At 50.0% G+C, this 23200-nt stretch overlaps 1 protein-coding gene across 4 annotated transcripts in view; it reads left to right on the top strand.

Moving 5' to 3' along the window:
• The window catches only part of MIDEAS (mitotic deacetylase associated SANT domain protein), a 64064-nt gene that overhangs the window by 3461 nt on the left and 37403 nt on the right, over positions 1-23200 (top strand). For 3 of the 4 annotated variants that reach the window (XM_054567296.1, XM_054567299.1, XM_054567298.1), the window contains exon 1: positions 19652-20002. The exons of the other annotated variant lie outside the window; for it this stretch is intronic. The gene's annotated coding sequence lies outside the window, so the exon portion shown is untranslated. Of the gene's footprint in view, positions 1-19651; positions 20003-23200 lie in introns of those variants that run through there. 4 annotated transcript variants of the gene reach the window in all.

The raw sequence follows: 23200 nt of genomic DNA on the forward strand, positions 1-23200 counted from the left end.
TATGCTCTCCAGGCCCGATATTTATACTTCTGTTCATCTACCTCCTCCCAGCTGCCTCACTCCCCACACCACAATCTGGTGTTTTGACATCACAGCTAACCTCCAAAAAAGGAGGCAAAATACCCCCAGCCAGAAGAGGGCATTCCAGACTCTGAAGAAAGTGCTGCTGTTTTCCAGACTCCTGGCAGTTCTGCCCTGCAAATTTGTTTCCTTCTTTAAAATGGGCCTCCCTTCCATTTCTGGTTCTTACTGAAGCATCTCTTTGTAAGACCCTTAAACCTTTTTTTTCCCCTCGTCTACATGACACAGGGCAGTGCTTTACGACTTTCTGTCTCAAGTGCCACTTGAAATACACATTGGGCTTTGAATAAGCCTGGGATGAAGGGCTTCTCTGTAATCTGACTTAAAATGCCCGTTTGCAAGAGTCACCCTCCTGCTCAGCAACCCTCAATGGCTCCCCACTGTCTGCATAGTAGGGATCAAACTTCTGGGCTGGCGGTCAGGGCCTTCTACCCAGGGGTCTGGCCTCCGCTGCTCTTCTGCCTGAACCTCTGCTCTGACCCAGTGACCCATCTGTGTGTTTGTCTAAACTGCTGGTGGCAGCATTCCTACCTCCCACGCCTCCCTGGAATCCTGGAACGTCTCTTCTTTCGTCTCTTCCACTTAGCTCCGTCTTGCTCCCCTTTCATTCCTCCTGTTCACGTTTCCTTTCTCAAGAATTCTTATGTCACACCCTGTGGGCTTCCCCCGAGGGATTCCAGTAATGTCCATCGGGGCTCCAATCTGAAGAAAACCTTGAAACTTGGTCAAAGGATTTTCAGTTTCTTCTTTGGGCCATGGCTCCAACCATACCCCTTATTCAGCTTCTTGAATGTGCCATTGAGTGGATTAGTGTGATCACTTTTCAACTAAACTGGAAGGCCCTGTTTTATTTGTCTTTGTGTCCCAGAAATTGGTGTGTCTCTGCTTATAGCAAGTTCTAGTAAATAATGATGATAATGATACCAATGGCAATATTGTCTGCTTGTGCCTAGGCGCACACAGCCAAGCCAAGCACCAAGGACTGGTGTTCCCAGTCTTTATTCTGAACATTTACCCAGCTCTGCTTCCTTTGCCTGTTAGTCTCTCTTTGCTACCTCCTGGCTTTGCAACTTAGGTTCTGCTCCATTTCCAGCACCTCTTCCCTCTGGGTGCTAGACAGTGGTCTCTCCAGCTCCTGCATTGGCTCCTCTTTGTCCTGATTTTGGTCTGGTTGACCTGCTCCATGATGTCCTATGCCTGAGCACTGGCTCTCAGGGAAGAGCATTCTTGTCTGGGTTGGCCTGGCCTCCCAAGGGAACCAGACTGATAGAAGGAGACAGGGCCAACTTTCAGACAAGCCTTGTGAGGAAGACAAAGAGGTACTTCCTGGTTGGTTACAAATTTGTTTTGCCCAAACAGGTAGTGAACCTATAAAACTACGCCACACTATAAAACTGAGTCTTGAGGAGATCCTGCTAAACCCTAACATTGGGCTTGACTGAGAAGATTCTGTTGCCCCCACCCAGTTTTTATGCTGTTAATCTCAACTTTGCCATATAAACTAAATTCATACTTTTTTAATTGAGATATAATTTACATGCCATAAAATGTACCCTATAAGCCAGATTCTTTAAAATTTTTGTTTTATTTAAAAATAAAATCTGGCTGTGACTGGTGTAGCTCAGTGGGCCGAACGTCATCCTGCAAACCAAAAGGTCACTGGTTTGATTCTCAGTCAGGGCACATGCCTGGGTTGCGGGCCAGGGGCATGCGAGAGGCAACTGATTGGTGTTCCTCTCACACGTAAATGTTTCACTCCTTCTGTTTCTCCCTCCCTCCCCCTCTCTCTAAGAATAAATAAATAAAATCTTAAAAAATAATAAAAATAAAATCTGGTAGATTCTTTTCTCCTCAGTTTTCTATTTAAAAAGTTAATACCTAAGTATAGTGCAAAATTCAAAAAAGAGCCATGACTGGTGTGACTGAGTGGATTGAGTGCTGGCCTGTGAACTAAAAGGTCGCTGGTTCAATTCCCGGTCAAAGCACATGCCTGCTTTGCAGACCAGGCCCCTGGTTGGGTGCTCCAAGAGGCAACCAATCAATGTTTCTCTCACACATGGATGTTTCTCTCCCTCGCTTTCTCCCTTCCTTCCTCTGTCTGGAAACAAGTAAATAAAATCTTTAAGAAAAAGCTAATCTATACAGCTTAAAGTAAATCTCAAAAATAATTTCAGCGTAGACAAGAGATTACTATACATATGTATACACGTATATAAATGCAGTAGAATTAGAAAAATAAATATCTGTCTTAACCTTGAGGGAAGAAAGCCCATCTTAAGAAAGATGCAAAGCAGAAGTCATAAGAAAATATCGAAAAATTTAATATAAAACTTTGAAAAAATAAATTTCCCATCTCCTTATGGTCCCATATATTCAGTCCTTCAGTGTCCCTGTTGTAGGCTACTGCAATTTGACATCTTTAAGCTGTGCTTCTAGATGTAGCCTATGCAGATAGAAGAAAATATGAATAAATAAACAAACACTGGCATATTATACACAGGGTTCTGATTTCTGTGTTTTTCACTTAATAGATCTTGGAGATTGTTCTATGTCAATGCATATAGAGCTGCCTCATTTTTCCCAATGGCTAAATTGCTCTCCACTCATGAAGATGCCATAATGCATTTAACTAGTCTCCTACTAAAGAGCATCTGGGGTTTTCCCATTCTTTTGTTACTGTATCCAGTGTTGCAGCCAATATGTTGAATTCACTTTTAATTGAAAATTCTTGATGAACCTATATAGGTGGAACTGGGATTTACACAGAAAACAGTTTCTGAAAAGTTATGCATAAACTGCATATAATAAACAGTATTTTCTAGAATCCGCTGTTGCAGTAGATAATCAACTTTTAGAATTGAATGGGACTTTTGGGACTGTTTTAATCCAGCCCCTGTTTTATAGTAACTGCAGTAACAGCATCTCAGAGAATCCAGAGGTTAAACATTTAAAGCTGGGAAGGGCAGCAGTGGTAACTCTCTCATTTTTAACTAAGGCTCAGAGAGGATAAGTGACTTTGCTAAGGTCACACAGCTGTGGACTGTAACCACTTCTGTTGGAATGGAAGAATCAGAGCACAGACTCCACGTCCCGTTTCCTGTTGCCATCCTGCATCACCCACCTTGGCCTTGATACTCAGCAGTGCCCGCCTGCCTGTTTGTGAACCAAGGATTCCATCTCCTTAGTTTCCTTAAGGCAGTACGCCAAGATTAAAAAATAGGAAACTTAAAGAATACAAACTAAAAATAGGCACGGGGGGGTCTTTAAGAAGAAAGTGGGGTGTTTTTTTTAATAGACATCTTACCATTATATTATCTCATTGCATCTTAATTGATTTTAATTACTGTCAACCTATGGAGTCCCTAAAACCTCCTAACCAGCCTCAGTTGGCCAGTAAGATTACTTGGTATTTTCTAATCTTAGAACATGGATTGAGCCACAGTGAGGAAGTAGAGGAACCAACCCTCCCAGTTCCTGAGATCCCAGCCATCTCAGAAGGACCCAGGAGAAGGCCCAGGAACAGAGAATCGGCATCCTTTGACTGGCCAGTTAACTCGGGGCTGGCTGTCCTCATGGGGCACTTGTGGAGCAGCCGCAGGGCTCTCAACAACGAAGAGTGCAAAGTGGGGTCCCATGTGCTCCTTCCCCCCAGGGGAGAGTGACAGTCCAGCCTCTGTGCTAGGTTGTCCCCAAAGGAAAAAACGGACTCAGGGTGGATCTGTCACCTAGGAGAATGGAATTTGGTGGGGTTGCATATTTTGGGGGTCAGGTTCTAAAGTCAGCATGTAGGGTGAAAAATAAGAATATAATCAAGATTAACCTTGAAAGTCCATTAGGAAGGCATCAGGTAGGCGGCAGACATACTGGCTCTTGATACTTAGATTCTTCTTAGCCTGTTCCTCCATTTCTGGGAGAATTTGCAGTTTCTAAGGTTGAGCACTGGATGAAATGATTGGCTTGAATTTGAAAGCTATGGGGTATTAAACACACGTGTGTCTAAATGCTATAGTCTCACTGAGCATGTTGAGATAGCCACCTCGTGTCCTTGAGGCGGCAGAGCGGGCTCAGGGCTCTTAACCCGTGCTCACCCCTGAATAGAGGGCAGGTTTATAAGTAGGAAATAACCAGGTGAGGTTAAGCAAGAAAGGCTCTTAAACAGGTGAGCAGGAGATCCATGGAGTGGGTTTTAAACTGTAGGTTTATCGCCCAGGATTGCAAATGAAGGACATAGTCCTGGGGTGACCTGTCATTGATATGGGGTTGGGAAAGGGCAGTGTCCATGCGTAGCAGATATTTTTCTCTGCTCTAAGGCCCTAGTCTTCTATGTCTGCTCTCTCTCTCTCTCCCCTTTTTTTGTCTTCCTTCCCCAGGCTCCCTGATGCAGGCTTTTGTAAAACCCAGCAAGGAATCTTCTGTATGAATCCGGGTCCACTTTTTCCGTGGCCTCCCAATAACATGTGCTCTGGGACAGCTTAGGAGCCAACAGTCACCTACCTTCCACTTGTATCAGAGGTGGTTAAAGGCTTAGGATTTCCTCTGCCCTCTCCAAGGAGGCTGTTCTGAACTATCCAGTTGGCATTTAGGATCTGACCTCCCCAGTTACAGAGAAAAAGAAGCCAGCGATGGCTGTGAAAGTGGTAACCCTGCCCTTCGTGGTTTACGGGGTCCTTTCCTTCACGTCCTCCATTCTTTCACTCACTCATGCCACATGCATTTATTGAATCCCTACTGTGTGCTTAGCTCTGTGCTAGGGACTAAGGATACAAGGAAAAGGATGATCCTGCCTCCTTCTTCGAGGTGCTCATGGTCTGTGAGGGAGGCATACGGGCCCCAAAACGGTGCACAGTTAGTGCCACAGATGTCACTGTGAACGTGTTCAGGGCTCTGCTGGGCTCAGAGGACGGACTGGTCGCTTCTGCCGGGCTAGAGGATGGAGGAATATTAGGAAAGGCCTCGGGTGGCCCCGATGCCTTGCATGGCGCCTGTGCGTAGTGAGTGTTGTGGAGTTAATGAGAGGCTCTCTGGAAGGGCTGATGTTTGAGCTGAATCCTGAGAAACGAGTAGGCGTCCACCAGGAGGCAAAGGGAGCCAGGGCGTTCTAGGCCCAGGCAGAAGCCCAGGCAAGGCCTGGAGTGGAGGCGTGACTCAACGCTGCCTGCTCTGGGAAGTACAAGCATGAGTGCGATGGAGCCCTGGTGGCGGGGGGTGATGAAACAGGCACACAGGGGCCGGGTCATGGGCCAGCCATTTGTGTCAGCTAAGCGGTTCGGATCTTACGTATTAGTGGGGAGTGGGGAGCCACTGAGGACTGACAGTGTGTGTGCAACCGCGACTGAGAAGGAACCGACCCACCAGGAGGAGGGAAGAGAACCAGGAGAGCATGGTGTCATAGAAGCCGAAGGAGGGGGGAGTTTGGAATTTTATGAAAACTGAAACCGTGATTTTGTGCACCTCGTACAACACATGTCACACAGAAGGTTCTCCATAAGTATTTATTAAACTGAGTTGAAATTGATCAACTATTGATCATTGAGGAATGCCAAGAATGAGGACTAAAAACAATGATCGACCTAGGAATTAGGAAGTTATTGGGGCTTTGCTCTGGGGGCTTCTTGTTTGCTTTAACCTCCCTGTGAAACAGGCAGTGCAGGTATCACCTGTCCCAGGGGTAAAGTGACGTGTGAAGTACACGTCACTTCACACGTCACTTTCTAGAACACAGGTGTCCTGACTCCAAGTCCATGTTTTTCTGAGCTGGTGAAGAAATAGAAACAAGTCCAAGGGAGCAATAATACCTTTAGTTTCTGATATTAATGGCCCAGATCGGGGCATCTGGTCAGAACCAGCGACAGGGTAGGCTGATGTATGCAGCATGTATGGCATTTGTCCATATTGGTGATTATTATGTGTGGATATTTAAATTTGACTCTTCACAGAGGAAAAAATGGAGACGTGAGCATTTATGTGTTGGCTTGGGTGCCTGAGGAGCCAGTGTGGAGGTTGAAGGACATGTTGGGGAAGTCCAGGTATTACGTCTGCAAATAGCAGAGGCTGACTCTGGCCAAAGTAAGGAGAAAAGGAATGTACTGGAAGGATATCTTGTGGCTCCTGGAATGTCCTGGAAGGCTGGAGAACAAAGCTCCAAAATTGATGATGGGAAGTTAGGTAGCTGGAACCAAAGCCAAGGTGATGATGATGCCACTGGCCTGGCATCGCTGCTGCCAGCTGGCCTGGATGCTGCCACCCCTTCCAGGGTGAGTTCTGAGCTCTCCCTGCATCGGCCTGTCAGTTGAGGTCACGTGCCCATGTTCTTGTTGGAGGCCCTGAAAAGTGAGGCTCTGGATGTTACAGCTTCCCCAGCGGCAAGTGGAACTCTGCTTCCCACCCACCACAACTCAATGCCAGGTGCCTGAAGCATAAGGACAGATGCACATGCTAGATGGACAGGTGTCCGCCATGGAAGCTGGACCCCATCCTTGTCCTCAGACTGGGACAGTAGGGCAGTGCTGGGCATGGGAGGAGGAGACGGGGCACTGAAAATATCCACATCTCTATCTTAATCTTTGTTTGGACATATTTCTGAATCCTTCAGCTTCCAACTAAACTTCAGGGTTCTTACATGCTCTGGAGAGCTGAGTATTTTATTAACAGTTGGATTTCTCCTCTGGAATCTGAGTGATTCCAGTGGAAAAGAGAGGTCATCCCAGCATCTGGATCCTCCCTGCAGATTTGATTTCACTTGGAAAACTTCAGCGCTGCCTTGTAAGGACAGCGGCCCAGGCTTGGCTCTCTCTGCCTAACGGGAGTTACAGTTTGAATTCTGTTTCCCCTGTGAGGTTGGGCAAGACTGGCAGGGCCATGAGGTGTTTGGGAGCGGGGCTACCCTGCTCTTCAGATGGGAGGTCGCAGTTTGGACTTGAGGCTTGGTTCGTGGAACGATTGAGTTTGCTGGTGCCCAAGCTGGCTGAGGCTTCAGGACTGGGCACCTTTCCAGTTCTGGTTGAGGTGTTCTACCCAATATCCTGCCTGAGAGAGAGACAGCTAAAGGAACAAGGGCTTCGTCACATCCCTGCGCAGGTTCCTCATTCATGCAAGAGGGTGTGAGCTAGGGGAGCGCCCACTCACTTCTTGCCCTCAGACCCTCTGGTTAAAGCTCTTTGAAGCAAGGACACGATGACTGAAATCTCGATGATTCAGTTCCAGTAATCTTAGACAAAGGAGTGCATTTGCTTTAAAAAGAAAAAGGAAAAGAAATGCAGTTTTGAACTTGCTGGACTCCTGGCTGTGTGAACCACTAGTGATCCAAGAGCCTTCCCCTGGTGCCTGGAAGCGGGAAGCTGCTGCCTCCGCAGAGCTGGGCGTGTCATGGGCCAGGCTCTTGCAGCCGGACAGGAGGTGATTCCTGAGGCTGAGCCTTGTTCACCAATGTGGGGTCAGGTTGGCTCCTTGGAGGGATGGAGTAGGGGTGTTCCTGGCCAGTGGTGGCTCTGGCACAGTTTACGCTGACTTGCCCATTTTTGTCTGGATGAAGTGAAGTTGCATTAAAAGCAGCACTGAAACAGAAAAGAAATCTTGAAAGACCTGACTTCTGTTATTACAATACAGCTTTGATCACGTCACTCCTCTTAAAAACCTTTGAGAGCTGCCCGGGTTCTGCAGGAGAAGCCCCTTGTTCCTCGGAATGTTGCTTGTGGGAGCCCCAGACCCTCTTTCCACCTTTTCTCCGGCCACTCGCCCTTCCTCGGCACCCATTTATGTCCCCTCTGCTCCTCAGTGAGCTTCCTTCACTCCTCCCTGCCTTGTGTATTGTCTGCTCTGCCTGGAATGCCATTCCTGCCCTTTTCCTCCTGGCAGGCGCCCACAGGACTAGCCAGACGTCACCTGCTTCCTGCTGTCTTCCTGAGCTGCCACCTTAGCATCTCTGTGGTTGAACTTCCCCGCTGTAGGACGCTGGCATCAGCTGCAGGTGTGCCTGGCTTCTCTGGCCTACACCTGAGCCGGGCACATAGTAGGTGTTCCATGGGCAGCCGGAGGGGATGTGAGGGAGCAGTGGGCAGGTCCAGGACCCGGCTTGGGTCAGGTGGACACGTGTCACCTGCATGATGGCCCCCCTTAGCTCTTGCTGGTGGAGCCCCTGCCAAAGAGACCCTGCTGAGAGTGAAAGGGAGTTTGGGGATACAAACCTAGGCACCTGGGTCCCCCTCACCCTGAGGACTCTGAGGAGGCATCCGTGATAGGAGATGGTTTAAAGGCGGTAGAGACTTCCCTGCCCAGGGACCCCAACCCTTAAAAAAAGGCCAAGTATCAGTTGCCTTTAGTGGACTCCTTAGTTTTCATGTCTGTTGCTGTCTGCTGGCTTTGCAGAGAGGAGGAACTAGGGAAAACAAGTCAGCGAGTCAGCAGATCATGAAAGGAGAGACTGGGGCTCTTTAAAATGAAAGCCCTGCCCTGGCTGGTGTGGCTCAGTGGATTGAGTGCTGGCCTGCGAACTGAAAGGTCACCAGTTCGATTCTGGTCAAGGCACATGCCTGGGTTGCGGGCCAGGTCCCCCGTTGGGGGTGTGCGAGAAGCAATTGATGGATGTTTGTCTCACACATTGATGTTTCTATACTTCTCTTTCTCCCTTCCCCCTCCCTAAAAAAATATAAATAAATAAAATCTTTAAAGGCTGTGCTTCTACAAAGACATAAAGATTTTTAAAATGAAAGCCCTGTCTGCTCTGGTGATAGTCAGGACAGGCTGTGGCTCTCCTTGTGGAGGGGGAAGAACAGGTCTTCCTGACAGCGGTAGCAGAATGCAGGGGCAGGGTCTTGGTCTGTCTATAAAATGAGAAGCTTAGACTGCATGCGGTCCTGTGGTCCTTTCCTGCTTGAAAATTCCGCAGGCCTGTGAATGGAGCCTGGCAGGTGGTGTGCTTATGGTGCATTGTGGGACGTATAGAATAGTTTTCTGGGGTCCGCATGCCACTTAGAGAGTGCTGTGGAACAGCATCCTTCAAACCAGGCTGCTGAGGAGGACTTTTTTTCTTAAATTGGAGCCACCCTTATGGCTGTGCCCACAACATGCATGGGCCTACTTGACACAATGGGTATGTGCATAACTTACATCATTTGCAAAGTATGTTTCCAGACCCTAGAAGCACATAGTATTTCTAAAATCTCCTTTAGAAATCTGAAGCGTGTTTTTGTTCTTGGCCCATGGAAGATCAGCTCGGGGAAGCTGGGTGTGGGGGTGGAGGAGTTTTGACGTTCAGAGAGGTGTTGGCTTGTTTTCAGAGGGACAGAATGTGGAATTTACCTTTGTTTCTGCCTCCACAGAGCCTGCTTCCCCCTCCTATCCGTCCCAGCCCTCTGCCTTCCTGTCTGTCTACCTTTCTTATCCCTGCACAGCAAGCCAGTTGAGCTACCTCCAATGTCTCTTTAATCATAAGGTGTGCACCCTACATGCCCAGCCCACTGGGGAGTTGGGAAAAGTGGGTTTTAAGAGTAGATCTTGACTGGTAGGATTGGGAGGTGTAGTCAGGAAAACTTCTTTGGAAAATAGACAATCCAAGTAATTCACACAAAACAATATATTTTTTTTAAATGTAGAGCTTGAAGCTATAAAAATGTTAATTTCCTTTTATCTATTAGTATTATCCTTGGGAATGTATTTCAAGGAAATAACTCTAAAGGGGAAAAGAACTATATGCATAAAGATATTTTAGCAATACTGTTTAAAATAGCAAAAAAACTGGACATAACCTAAATGTTCCGAGTGGCATATAATTCATGATATCACGACTCAATGAATATTGTACCATTGTTAAATTAATATGAAGATGATATTCACTCATGGGAAAACGTTGAAGAATTTTGGTGGAAAATTGGCTTCTGTTTTAGCAGGCAAAATTGTACATACAGTGGATTAGTACATACAAACTGATTGCATTGACCATAGTATAAACTGGCATAAGGTAAATACTGGGTTTAGGTGAAGCAGTTATGAATGGCGTATTTGTGTGTTTGAAATTGCTTTAGTGATATATATAGCACATATACTTAAAAAAAAAAAAAGACCTTAAAATATCAAAGACTTTGGATCTGGGTAGGAAGGAGGCCAGGGGAGGAACTCCAAGCCTCTCATCTGTTACCACGAAGACAGAACTGTTGTGTCTTAGCCATCTGCACTGCAGGAGCTGGAGAATGCAGATTGGCTAACTAGGGCCTTTTAGTAACTGGAGATCTGACTTCACAGGCCAGCTAACTGTGTAACTGCCGGGCTCCCAGTGTGGACTCTGCCTGGTGCAGGCAACTCCTGAGTGGCTTCAGAGCCCCAGATGACTGTTCCCCCCTGAGTTTCCAGGGACCTGGGGTGGTGTGCACCCTGAGGCTCAGCTGTGAGTAGCCCACTCACCACGAGGCTGCCTGGCCTTGCAGGCCCTGGCCACTGGGGAAAGCCAGGAATTCTCTTTTCTGATGTTCAACAGGCAGCAGGAAGGATGTGCCTTGCAAACTGACCTCCTGCAGCCCTGCCTGACAGATGGAGCCCCAGTAAATTACTGTCTGGGTGTTCCCGGTGTTGCACATATTTACTATGGCAGTGAGTTGCCCTTTAGTGCTAACCTCATTAAGCCCCCACCTTCATCCAGTCTAACTCTGGCTTAGCAGGGAGGACCGTCTGCCCTCCCACCTTGCCATGAACTCTGCTGGGACTTGCAACTGCAGCTATCCCTCTGAAAACAAGCCTTGTGGCTGAGCAGCAGACCCTCTTCTGACCACTTTCTCGCATCTGGTGCCTCAGAGCCTTGGGACGCCCAGTGAACAGCCTTTTCACCCAATACTCCCCGTTGGGTTTGCCTCTCTGTATGTGTAGCCTTTTCTTCTCAGTGGGGAACTTTCTTGACGTGTGCAGGGTCTGCTTGGAGGGCCCACAATCATCCCTCCCTGTGACCAGCACCGTTCAGGGCAGGAGATGCTTCTCAGTGCTGTTTGGAGTCCCAAGGACTGGAGAGCTCTGGGCAGGCCTGGGGCGGGCAGGTTGGAGCTTGCAAAACAGAAGCTACTGCAGCGGAGCACGTGCGGAGAGATGGCCAGGCCCTGCTGGTGCCCTGGTTATCTCAAGCCTATCTCTGCTAAAGTCAAATTCCAGAACTGTCAAAGATTTGGAGATTGTTTTTGTTGTTGTTCTGAAATCAGACTGAAATAGGGCCTTGTGGCTGGAGGTTTGCCAGGATCAGAGAGAAATTGGAAAGCGCGTGGGATCAGGGCTCGCCTGGATACTCACGAGGGGTACACAGGCCAATTTCATGTTTTCCATGACACGCATACTGGTGTATGTGTTTGGAGGCAGAGGTGGCGATATCCATGTGCTTCCCTAGAATCTCGTGCTCATTCCTAGCCACTCTCATCCCATCCCCTCCCGTGGCAGTGATCTCAGGCCTACTTCAGTGAGATCATTGCTGGTGAATCTAAGTAACAAGCTGTCTTCCTGAGCCCAAGACCCAGCAATAACTGTTCTTCTCAGTTCCCTAATTTAGAGACCACGTGCTTGCCCCAGGGTTGTCAGCAGCTCAATTTCTTGAAGCTTGAAACACATTTCCATAGAAACAATGCTATAAATGGTGGTTGGGTTCCTAGGCTAGCCCACAAAGAGCCCTGGTGTCACCTCTGAAGTTGCTGAAATAAGGTAGTAGTAAAATTGAGAGCGCAAATACAGCAGTAAGAGTTAACACCTAGGACGCTGAAGGTTAATGGTGTAGGTTTGTGTGTGTAACTGTTTCTTTGGCGAGAGGTACCTCAGAGCTCTCCTGACAAGGGAAGCTCTGGGGCCCTCCTCCTGCCCACAGTCATAACCCCTCCTCTCCCGATTTACTTTCCTTCTTCCTTCCTCATCAGTCCAGGAGCCTGGGCCTCCCAGTCCCCTGGGACCTGGACTGGGGGTATATTTATGATGAGGAAATCCTATTCGATGGCCCTTACATCATCAATATCATCATTACTATTTTTATTGAAACCACCTTTTCCAACTTAACAGAATAAACATTACACCTTAGCAATTTACATTGTTCCGAATTCTCTTCTGACTGCCGCCTTATGTGTCTGTGGAAGTTTTAACATAGTTTCTAAGTGTATGTCTCTTGTATCTTTGTGCTGGTTTTGTCACTGAACATTTTATCAGATGGTTTCATCAGAGTGTTTCCATGTGTCAGTCCCTTTTAGATTTCATTCTGTTATCATACCATGCCATAATCTGAATGGATTTCAACAGGCTCTATGAGCATCTTTTGTAAAAATGCCTCTATGGTGGTATTTCAGATTATTTTCATGGGATCTGATCCCACGGCTGTAATTACCTGGTCAGGTTGTTAAATTCTTGTAACACAATGCCAAATCACATTCTAGAAAGATTGGAGCAGTTTACAACAGCACAGCAATATACATGCAGCTGTTTACTGATGGCCCTGCCAACAGCGGCTTTCTTGCTTAATTTATTTTTACTTATTTTCGCATTGACTCTGGACACAATGGATCCTTAATGGTGTTCTCATTTGCATTTCTTACATTGCTGCTGAGACTGGCCATTTTTCCTCCAGATCCTTTACTGTTTGTGTTTCCTCATGTGTCAAACCGTGCTCCTCTCCTGTCACGGAGGTGCCCATCCTCTTCCATCTATGTCCTTGAACCACATTTCTGTTGGGAAACACATGGTCTGCCTGCCTCACTGCTCCCTCCCCGGGAGGGCCCTGGCCCTCACCTGGGCCAACTCACCTCCACACCTGCCTGTTCCCACCTTAGTCGCTCAGGCGGTCAGCCCTCTGACTGGCTGGGCCCGATGCTGTGGGTGGGGTAGGAGGGAGTGTGTGGGACGGACGCTGGGGGCTCTGTGACAGGCCAAAGAGGAGGTAGATCCAAGGCAGGAGCTTGTCTGAGAGGTTCCAAAGCAGGTTCATAAAGTGACCTCCTTGGAGAGATACTGAGAGAAGCCACAGGCTGTTAGGGCTGGAGAGGGCACTGGAGTTCTTCTGGTCTGAGGGTCACCCATTCAAAGGCCTGTAGGGACCAGGGGAAATCTCACTGGCAGAGGCTGGGTGTGGATATGAAAAGAGCACAAGTGAGATGATCAACAACAGAGACCTGTGGCCACGGAAGGGGTGGGATCGGGGGGAAATTGGGTTGGGTGAGTCCCATCATAGTGCTCCTCCTGGTGAAGTGCTAGTACCTTCATGATGCTACTTCCCTGGCACAGAGACTTCTCTCTACCTCCAAGAAGGTGGGCTCTGTGTGTTCCAATTTTTTTTTCATGACAAACCAGAAATCTTGATTTTCTTTTAGCTTACATGTCCTAATTTTTTAAAATGTTGACAATAGCCCTGGCTGGTGTGGCTCAGTGAATTGAACGCCAGCCTGTGAACCAAAAGGTCGCTGGTTCATTTCCCAGTCAGGGCACATGCCTGGGTTGCCAGCCAGGTCACCAGTAGGGGGCGCTCAAGAAGCAACCATACATTGATGTTTCTCTCCTCTCTTCCTCCCTTCTTCTCTCTCTAAAAATAAAATAGATAAATAACAATTTAAAATGTTGACAATAAATTTATGTCAGTTAAAATAAAAACACATTATATGGGTCAAATAAAAAATATCTGTGGGTTGGAATGGCTTGTGAGCCTCCGATTTGTGACTCCTCATTTGACTTCCTTCCTGGGAGAGCACAAGCCCACAGAGGTGTCCTTATAGAGCAGGGAGCAGGACTGAGGGAGGTCAGCAGTCGAATTCCATCTGCATGACCTTGGAAGAGGTGTTGAACCTTTTTGAATGTTAGCTTCCTTAACTATAAAATGAGGATAATGGCTTCCTCCCGGGGCGCTGGGTGGATCCAGTGGGCTAGCATCATGCCAGGCATTTAGTAGATGCTTAATAAATGTGTTGATAGGTCCCACATGGGGTCATCCAGACATTTAAATATAGAATCAGGCTTAGAACTTTACTCTTTTGACTACCATTCCAGGGCTTGTTCCATATCACATTGGCCTGCTTCCATGGGAGTTCCCAGAGGTGTCTGTACCCAGGCATCCTTCTGATCCTGGGAAATTGCAGGTCATTTTATGAGAACTCGATTGTGCAACAGTACTGAGCTCAAGTAATGGGGGTTCTTAGCTCTGTGGACTTTGACCTGCAGGCCCCAGAACCCAGGAGATCAAGCTTCAACGTAGGAATAATAGTAGTAGTAGTAGTAGTAGTAGTAGTAGTAGTAAAAATATTATACACCATTGAACCTAAGAAGCCAGTGATTATAAGATGCACCATTATTTTATGTACAGCTATGAAAAAGACAATGCTGCTAATTAAACCACGACATGCTATCAGTTTTAAGATGCATCCTGACTTCAGAGATATTAAAATGGGGGAAAATGTGCATCTTAGAATGGAAGAAATAGAATAGCCATAAAAGTAGTAATAATAATCTGTAAAATTTTATTGCTTACCTCAAATTTTCACATATATTATTTCATTCGTGCATTTAGCAACACGCATTTACTGAGCTCCCACCGTGGGCAGGCACTTTGTAGGCACTGAGGATACAATGTGACTAAGATCTAGGCTTTGCCCTTCGGAGGCTCTGATCCTAGTGGGGAGATGGCACAGTATCCACTCCAGTGTCCTTCCTTTGCTTGGAGGCATCGAGCAATGCTTCCTGGAAGAGCTGCCATTCAACTCAAGTCTAGTGGGAGATCAGGGTATGGGGTTAACCTGAGGCTGAAGGTGGCGGGAGGAGGAGCATGCATGAGAATGGAGGCATCTTGGGGAACTTCTGGTTGTTTGGCTGGGTGGGCCTGAGGCTGGAAAGCGGGCAGAGCGGGATCACGCTGCAAGTGTAAATGCCTAACTTGCTGGCTTTTTTTCGGTAGATGATAAGAGCTATTGAAAAGAGATGTGATCACTCTGATGGCAGTGTGGATGGTAAGGGTACAAGACTAGAAACGAGGAGAGCAGTTAGGAGACGAGACAACGTGATAGCCAACACTTACAAAAGACTTAACGTGTGCCAGACACTGTTTTAAGCTCTTATCCCCATTTTGCAGATGAGAAAACCAAGTGGTTGAGTACCTTGCTCAAGGTCATCAAGCTAGTGTGAACCAAGATGGGAACTCGGGTCTCAGCCTGTGCTTTTAACCGGTACACTCCCATGAATATGAATTTTGGATTCTTGTTTGTGCTGTATTAGTATTTGTTTTCATTTAAAAATAATGCTTTCGAGTATGTCCCACTGGATCTCAGGGATCCTCTTCCTGTTGGCCGCGTGCCACAGGCAGGGAAGTGGAGCTCCGGGAAACAGCTAGTGGAGAAGTCTGCCTGGGTCTGGGTCTGCAGGGTGGGGGCGGGGGCGGGGGTGGGCATGGACTGTGCTGAAATGAAATGAGGCCCTTGGGAAGCTGGCAGCTCTGGCTCTGTGAAGAAAGGGCGTTTCTGTCCTCGTGGCCCTGCCTGGCAGCCACACCTGTTTTGTCCTTTTCCCTATGCCCAGCCAGACGTCTCTCCCAGAATGACAGCAGCAACTGGGGACATCTGCAGAAGCTCCCTCTCAGGCCTGACAAAGGCACTCAGAACCTGGCCCAAGTCTGCAAGAGAAGGAGGTGCCGGGGGTGTAGGTGGGAGGGCCCGGAGAGGCGGACAGCTGTGGGCTGGTGTGGCAGGCCTGGCCCGGGCCCAGAACAGGTGGCGTACATGTGAACTGAGGAGGTGGGTCTCCTGGGCTTTCAAGGGTGAAAGGCAGTGCACAGACTTCGCAGCGTACAATGGCTTGACTTAATGGTTGCACCCATTGAGTTTCAAGCTCCTCTTCACTCAGAAAGGACCTGGTGAAAAGAGAAGGCACAGCCCCAGAGGAGTGTCTCTGTTCAGGCTGGGTAGGCAGCACTGTGGAAAAGCTTGGTGGAAAGCACACAAAACACAGGGACTTTAAGAGAAGACTGGGAGGGACACTGCGAGAAGACACTGAGTAAATCCTGGAAAGAGGCTTTCTGGGAAGAGCCCAGCAGAGGGTCACCCTGAACTGGTAGGGCGGACTCAGGTTCTTTACAGAGGAAAAAGAAAAATCTCGCCTGGACGAGGTGCTTGAAAGGCAGAAGACGCTGGTTTGGGGAGAAGAAGATTTAGAAAGAAAAATGATTGTAACCTCTTACATGAACAAATCATGGTGCAGTCATAAGGCAGTGTTTTGTCCTGTGATTCTCCCAAGCCCCTAGAAGGTGGACATTCTTTCATCATTCATGTTAACAAATACTTTACAGTATATCCGTTATGGGATCAGAGAAGGTATCAACTCCCTAAGGTCACGCAGTGCACTAGCTTTAGTTGGGCAGGACCCAAAGTCCATCCCAGCATTGTGGAGTATGATTTCCGTATGTGTGTGTACCCTCAACTCCCCACGCTCCGGTAAAGGTTGATTATCCACTCGAACACACCGTGTGTGCTGGCCTCGATGGAAAGGTCCTGACAGAGATGGGACAATGGAAAAGGGACAGGAAGGCTGGGGAAGAAGGAAACCCCTCTTTTAAATAGCGAGTGATAACAGCAGAAAGTTAATGGAGGTGGGTGTGTGGTGAGAAGCTGGCTTCCTCGGAAGCTTTTATCCCCCTCTTTATTGGGATGTAATTCGCATACCACAAAATTCACCACTGGAAGTTTCTTAATGGTGTCCAGCTGTCTCAGATGTGGAAACTGGTGCTGGCCACTAAGGGCAGCAGGCATCACTCTGAGCAGAGTCCAGAGGGCTGATGAAGTCCCAGGAAGCCTCCATAATGCCATGTTCTACCCTCACTGGGACCCAGTTTGGAATCCTGTCTAGGGTGCTTTGCTTCCTGGAGTGTTTCTCAGCAGACACACTCCCTGTGAACGGGAACTCTGTACCCCTTTCTTCTCTGCAGTTTATGAAGGTCAATGGTAGAGGAACACTCACTCTTTGGGTAAGATTTCTCTCTCTCTTTTTTTATCCTTCCCCAAAGGGCACCCTTCTTGGTTGTCCCAGAAGCCTGCAGGAAGTGCTGGAGCTTCTAAAACCAAAACTTTCACTTCACATGTCAGTGATTCTGCACTGTCATATCTGCAGCAAAACTGACCTCCAGGGCTTTCCCGGAACAGCCGCAGCTTTCTTTAAACATCTTCATCTGCCTGCCTTTGAGAGGTAGGCTTCCCCTGCCCAGCAGGGGCCACCTGGGACAGTCTTGAGCCATCCTCCCCTGCACACACCCATGAGCCCCCTTTCTTCCCCTTCTCCCTTTCTGAGGTGGCCTGAATTTGGAAGTTTAGTTGGGGTGAGGGGCTAAGCTGCTCCAATGTGAGCAGAGCTCCTCCAGGTCGCTGACTTCTGTTTCTCACGCATCCTGCCGCCTATCTGTACTGCCCGTGATGCTTCCTGGGGCAGGCGCAGCAGCCCAGCAGGGGACAGGGCGCAAGTCCTGGCGGCACTAGGCTGGGGTGTGCCCTTTGGAGTTGCTCCCAACCTGCTCCCTGGAGGCTGGGCCCTGGCTGCAGGGCGGCAGGCTCTTCTAGGAATGCACTCCCCAGCTGGGTTTTCTGGTTGGTTGGGAACATCCCTTGGCTGGTCTGCACTGGCTCTCAAGGGCTCGCTCAAGGGACTAGGCCCAATGTCAGCTTCAGGGACTAGGCCCTAGAGGAAGGTCACAATGGCCACAGGCCTGCAGAGAAACCTGGCAGCAGTGAGCATTGGAGACCAAGTGTCTTTGCTTTTACTTCCTTCACTTGGATGAGGCGTCAGCGAGAAGGAAGAAGTGAGACAAGCAGAGAAAACAAAAAGGTTTTACACTGAGCCTTGGCTTGAGAGACTTAGCCTCTACTTGGAGCTAGGCTCTCTGCCTGTCTCTAGGGGACGATGGGAATAAGAGCAGAGAGGTGACAAACGATTGGTTTGCCCTACGATCTTCTGCAAGGCACTTAACCTCTCTGCACCTCCGTGTTCATATCCATAAAATGGGAGGAACAAAGCCCTCTCACACTCAGGGTTGTTAAGCAGTGTGGGGCATGTGCTTTGGGGATCCTCGTGAACAATACCAACATAGCAGATGCTAAATTTGAGAGCCTGGGCTTTTCTCTCTGGAGGTGGTTCTCCCAGCTCTTGCATTCATTTTTTATAATCACGGAATCATGGATTTTAAACTGGAAGTCATTTCAAGAGGTCATCTACTCTGGTCCCCTGGCATAACTCTTTATCTTGCAGATATGACTGTTTTGTCATTACTTTGACATATTGGTCATAGCAGAATGTAGATAAGCCCTTTTCCTCCTGGGTAGAGTGTGAGCTTGATGCACACAGGTGCTTAGGCCAGCAAAGGAGTAGAAGAGGACAGCAAGGTCATGCCCTTTAGGAGCAAGTGTGGGTTTTTCGAGGGCCGGCGGCGGTGCCCTTATTCTGTAGGCTCAGAGGGCCTGTGAGAATCTCATTCTACTGCCCCTCCCCGTCTCCCTGAGAAAGCAAAGGATGCACCTGCTTGTCAGGACTGGCCACAGACGAAAAGTGGTCGCCGGAACATAGTATATTCTTCAGGGTTTGGTTTTTTGTTTTTTTTTTCCCTTCTTTTTCCTTTCTTTCCCTGCAAAGGTAGATCTCCTTCTGACTCATTTCCTTGGAAGAAACAAACAGAAATAAAAACGGAAGGAACTAGGAAAAACAGGGCTCCCTCCCCTGGACTTTCTCTTGGTTCTAGAACATCTCTGAATGTGGTGGTCCATAAGAACCTCTTGAGTAGCAGAAATGTTTCCCATTCTCTCAGCAGCCAGGCAGCGGGGTATCAGGGGGACAGTGGGGAAGGTAGGAGAAATATGCCCCGGCAGCGAAAAGCTGCCCCAACTCTGGCCTCAGTTGCTAGAATTAAACCCAGGAGCTTTTCATCGCCTAAGTAACTGAGACGTGGGTCATTTATAAGAGCCAGGGCCAGTTTCTCAACAACGTCTACACCACTAGGATGCTGATGAGCCAAAAATGAAACTTGGGAAGACTGTTAAAAAAGTGCCTTGAAGAGAACTGCGCATGATTTACCATTTCCAAAACCAGAGAGTAATTCTTTGTGGAAGAAAGCGACTTGTGTCCTCCCCAACATCACACACACACTTTCCTGGCAGGCCCGATGGGTTTCCAAACATTTCGTCACCGTCTCCTCCTGACCTTGGTGTGAAAGGAACGAGCCGCGTGGCCTGTTCCAGCAAAGCCATCGTGGGGCGCCGGCCTGGGCCCAGCTAGGGTGGCGACGGACTCCACAGTGGAGGTGAGGTCTGCTGGAAATCCCCAGCCACTGCCAGCCGCCGGAGGTTTAAAGACGCCTTCCCCGGCCTTATTTGGTCGCAGGAAGTGGGCGGTGCTGGGCCTGCGAGTGGGGAGGCCGACCCGAGACAGTCGTGCTGATGAAGTGGTAGAGCTGGTTCCTGCTCGCCGCCGTGCCGCGCGCGCCGGCCGGCCGCTGGGGCTCCGCGCTCCCAGCCCCGAGTTGTGCAATCCTTTGTAGCACCTCTGAGAGTCCTCCTCCTTCGCTGTTGCCTCTCGCCCTCGCTTTTTTTTTTTTTCAAGCTGTGAGCTCAACCGATGAGTCAGAGCAGTGCAATCCTGACACTGCATCGCAGTACTGGGGGTGACACGGAGGGAGGGAGAACGATCGCGAGGCGGACACCACAGGCGCGGGGTGCGCCGAGGCTCCTGCGCCGCCAGCGAGAGGTGACAGCCCGCGCGTCCCTCCCGGGCCCCGCCAGCAAACTTCCCAGTCTCGGGAGGCGCGGGCTGGTGGAAGCCCTGCGAGCGCCGCGGGGAGGCGGCGGCGCCTGTTTGTTTTTAAAATCGAGGAGTGCGTGCAGGCTGCTGGAGTCTGAGGGGAGACCGAAGGCGGCGGCCCGAGGCGGAAAAGGGACAGCAGATGCCGGAGCTCGGGCAGGAGCGGGTAAGTGGGGCTGCCGGGTCGGCGGCCGAGGCCTGCACGAGGCGAGGCGCAGCCCGCCCTGGCGCGGCGGCCAAGGGACCCCGGGCTGCGTGCAAGCAGTGGCGGCAGGGCGCGCGGGCTGCAGCTCTGCAGGCGCGGCCCTGAGCTGGGGCGCGGGGCTGCGGGGGGCGCGGCGCGTCAACTTCTGCGGCCTGGGCGGCTGAGAGAGGGTGTGTGTGTGCGTGGGTGTGGACCTGCGTTGGCCGCTCCGCAGCCCGCCCCTGCGTGACCCGCACCTCCCGCCCGCAGCTGCGTGTGCAGCGCCAACCCGCCGGCGTGTTTGTGCAGCTACGCAGCTCGCGCGCGGCCCCCGCCCACCCGGGCGCGGCCCCGGCAGGAAAACCCTCCCCATCCGCGGGGCCGGCGGCGGCGGCTCAGGAACACGGCTGATCCTCCTCCGCCTGAGCGAAACGTGGTGTCCGCAGGGACCGGCTTGCGTGACGGAGCTCAGACCTAGGAGGCGAGGGGAGGGGCTTGCGAAATGCAGGAACTTGGCGTGGGAGCTCCTTCTTCGCCTTCCAGTGTGCACAGGAAAGTGGACATAGAAACTGCCCTCGCAGGGAGTTTGGGGACAGAGGTGCAGGGCTGGCAGGAAACAGGTAGAGGCCTACGCCGGAGTGTTTAGGCGGGCGGGCGGGAGGGCTGGCCCCGCGAACCCGCGCTCTGCGGGCGCTCAGACCTGTCATGTCTCACCACCCCCGCTCGCCCGCGTGCTGCTGCCTGCGGTGCTCGCTCCGCGCTTCGCCCTGTGCTTGGTTTGGTGGTGCCTGTCCAGAACGCGGGAGTCCGGATTTTTTCTGTCCCCTACATATGGCTGGCTTGGTGGAGATAGTCCTTCCCCACTCCCTACTCACATATGCAGAAGCATGTGCACCGGATTGCCCCTCTGAGGGCTCCTACCCAGTTCTCTGGATAGGGACCTGGTGCCGCCCTGGGGCTTTAAGCCTCAGCCCCACGGAAGGCAGACTGCGGAGATACCTGCCACTCAAAGTGGAGGCCACGGGTATTCCAGCCCAGCCTCCAGAGTGAGCTATTGGAAGGATGAAAGGGGAAGTTACTCGCCCCATTTAAAACTTTGTTGGTCACAGCTCTGTTGACTACTTCCTGCTTCCCCCATCCCACCTCGGACCTGTGTGCCAGGCAGTGGAGCCTCTCTCAGGAATCGGTGGGCTAAGGGGAGATCGGCCGGCTGGGGGTGACTGTGGAGGCCGCCGTGGCACGTGTGTGCAGGGATCCCTGTTGGCAGTTGCGGTTGAGCGGGGGAGGGGAGGTCTGACTTACTCCAGCAGGGGGAGCCTGGTCTGGTAGCGGCCTGCAGGTATGGCCTCTTATCCCCGCAGCTTCAGGATTGAGATTGGAGGCCTGGTGGAGGTGGAAGAACTGTAGCTCTGGAGGAGAAGCCTCTCCTCTGCTTTCGGTCAGGAGGAGGGGAGGAAATTGCCTGACTTGCTCCAGAACCTCTTGGGGATGATGTGGCACGTACCCCTTTAAAATCAGAAATGCACCCTTTCCATGGGCTGTTATGGCTTCAGGACAAAGGGGAAAGGAAAATTCCCAGGTTGAGGATTCAAGGGTCCTCTTTCTTCTTCTGCTCTGGACACTGAATAACAGGAGTGTAAACATTCAATTACTGCGATAAACCATCCTTGCATGGGCCTGGCCCAGAGTCCCCTCTACTTGGACAGGCCTCTGGCTGGTTACTCTAGGCTGAATAGTGCCAGGGGACAAGGTGGAGAACCTGGAGGGTCCCCTCCCACTCCCCGACCCATGAAGCTTGCTCTGGGATCACTTGCCCACTTCCAGTGTGGCCTCTCCAAGCGCCAAGCTGAGCCCTTGCTCCCTGTGGCTCTGTCACCTCCTCACCCCACCCTAGGAAAGAGTGCCCTGGGTGCTGGTGGGGATGAGAGTTCACCTCTTAAATGTGGGGTTAAAAATAGCCCGAGTTTGTTAACCAATGCACCCCAGTAAAGTCAATAAAAAAGAAAAAAAAATAAAGAAAAATAGCCTGAGTGTTTAGCCCTGTGGACTACTGCTTTTAATAAATGGAGAGGGAGAAAAAAGACAATGTACAGTTCCAGGCCCAGCTGACTGCCTCCTGTGGTTACAGAACCCAGGGAAGTTCTGCGCAGTAGAGCCAAGGCCTCTGGGTGCCTGGTGAGAGGAGAGAGGAGTAGGAGAAGGGCAGGGCAGGGCGCACATGGGCTTCGTGTCCTGGGAGAGGAATGGGCTCAGTCCAGGACTCTTTGGCCTTAATGGCCCCCTCCTGTGGATGGGTCTCCCAGAAGGAAACCTTGCTCGTGGTAGAGTAGGGATGGCTACAACTAGATGGGAGTTTCTCCCTTGTACTTCTGTAGTCCTGTTTGAAATGCCACCCACTTCTTTGGAGAAGCCTCAATCTTCTCGACATTGATCTCCCCTTTATTTAGTTACTTCTGTATATACTATAGAGTGGTAGTCAAAAACATCAACTCAGAGCTGAAGTTTCTATACCTCCTTCATAGAGAGCTGCAGTGAGGATTCTGTAGACCCGTATATATGACACGCTGAAAGCACATTTCAGCCTTATTGTAGCCCCTGCTCTAGTGTAAGCTCTGTATTGTTCCTACAATGCCTGTGTCTAGTAGGGGGTCAGTGTGTGTTAGCTGAACAAGTAAATGAAAGATCTCCCTCAGAAAAAAGTGGACGTGGCATATGGTGGGCCCAGGGAGTCCTGCCGCTGGGACTCATACCGCACCAGTGATCCTTGTGCTGGTGAACCCCATTTCCTGGCACTGCCCTATGGCTGGCCTTCTGGGAAGTCATCCTGACCCCAATGGGACCTCAGGGTAAAAGACTATACAGCCTCCTGCCTGGGAATCTGCTAACCTGGGCATTTCCTTCAGCCAGGCCTACTGGCACCCTTCCCGTGTGTGTGCACGCATCAGCTTAGAAGAAGCCTGGAAGCTCCATTCTTCCCTGACTCACCAAAGTCTGCAGGAAATGCAGCCAGTTGTCTCATTTGTTGGAGGGATTGCTTCAGCACCGAAGCGCTCTGATTATGTGGGGCTAAACTAAACAATCTGTGAGCTGGGCTAGAGCTATGTGGAGCATACTGAAATTCCCTGCTCTTACTTAAGGGCCCTGTATTTGCATTCGAAGCAACATCCAGGATACCGTGAG

Source organism: Pteronotus mesoamericanus, unplaced genomic scaffold (assembly GCF_021234165.1).
Source record: "Pteronotus mesoamericanus isolate MK-2021 breed Mesoamerican mustached bat unplaced genomic scaffold, CSHL_Meso_final contig_182, whole genome shotgun sequence".
Classification (NCBI taxonomy): Eukaryota; Metazoa; Chordata; class Mammalia; order Chiroptera; family Mormoopidae; genus Pteronotus; species Pteronotus mesoamericanus.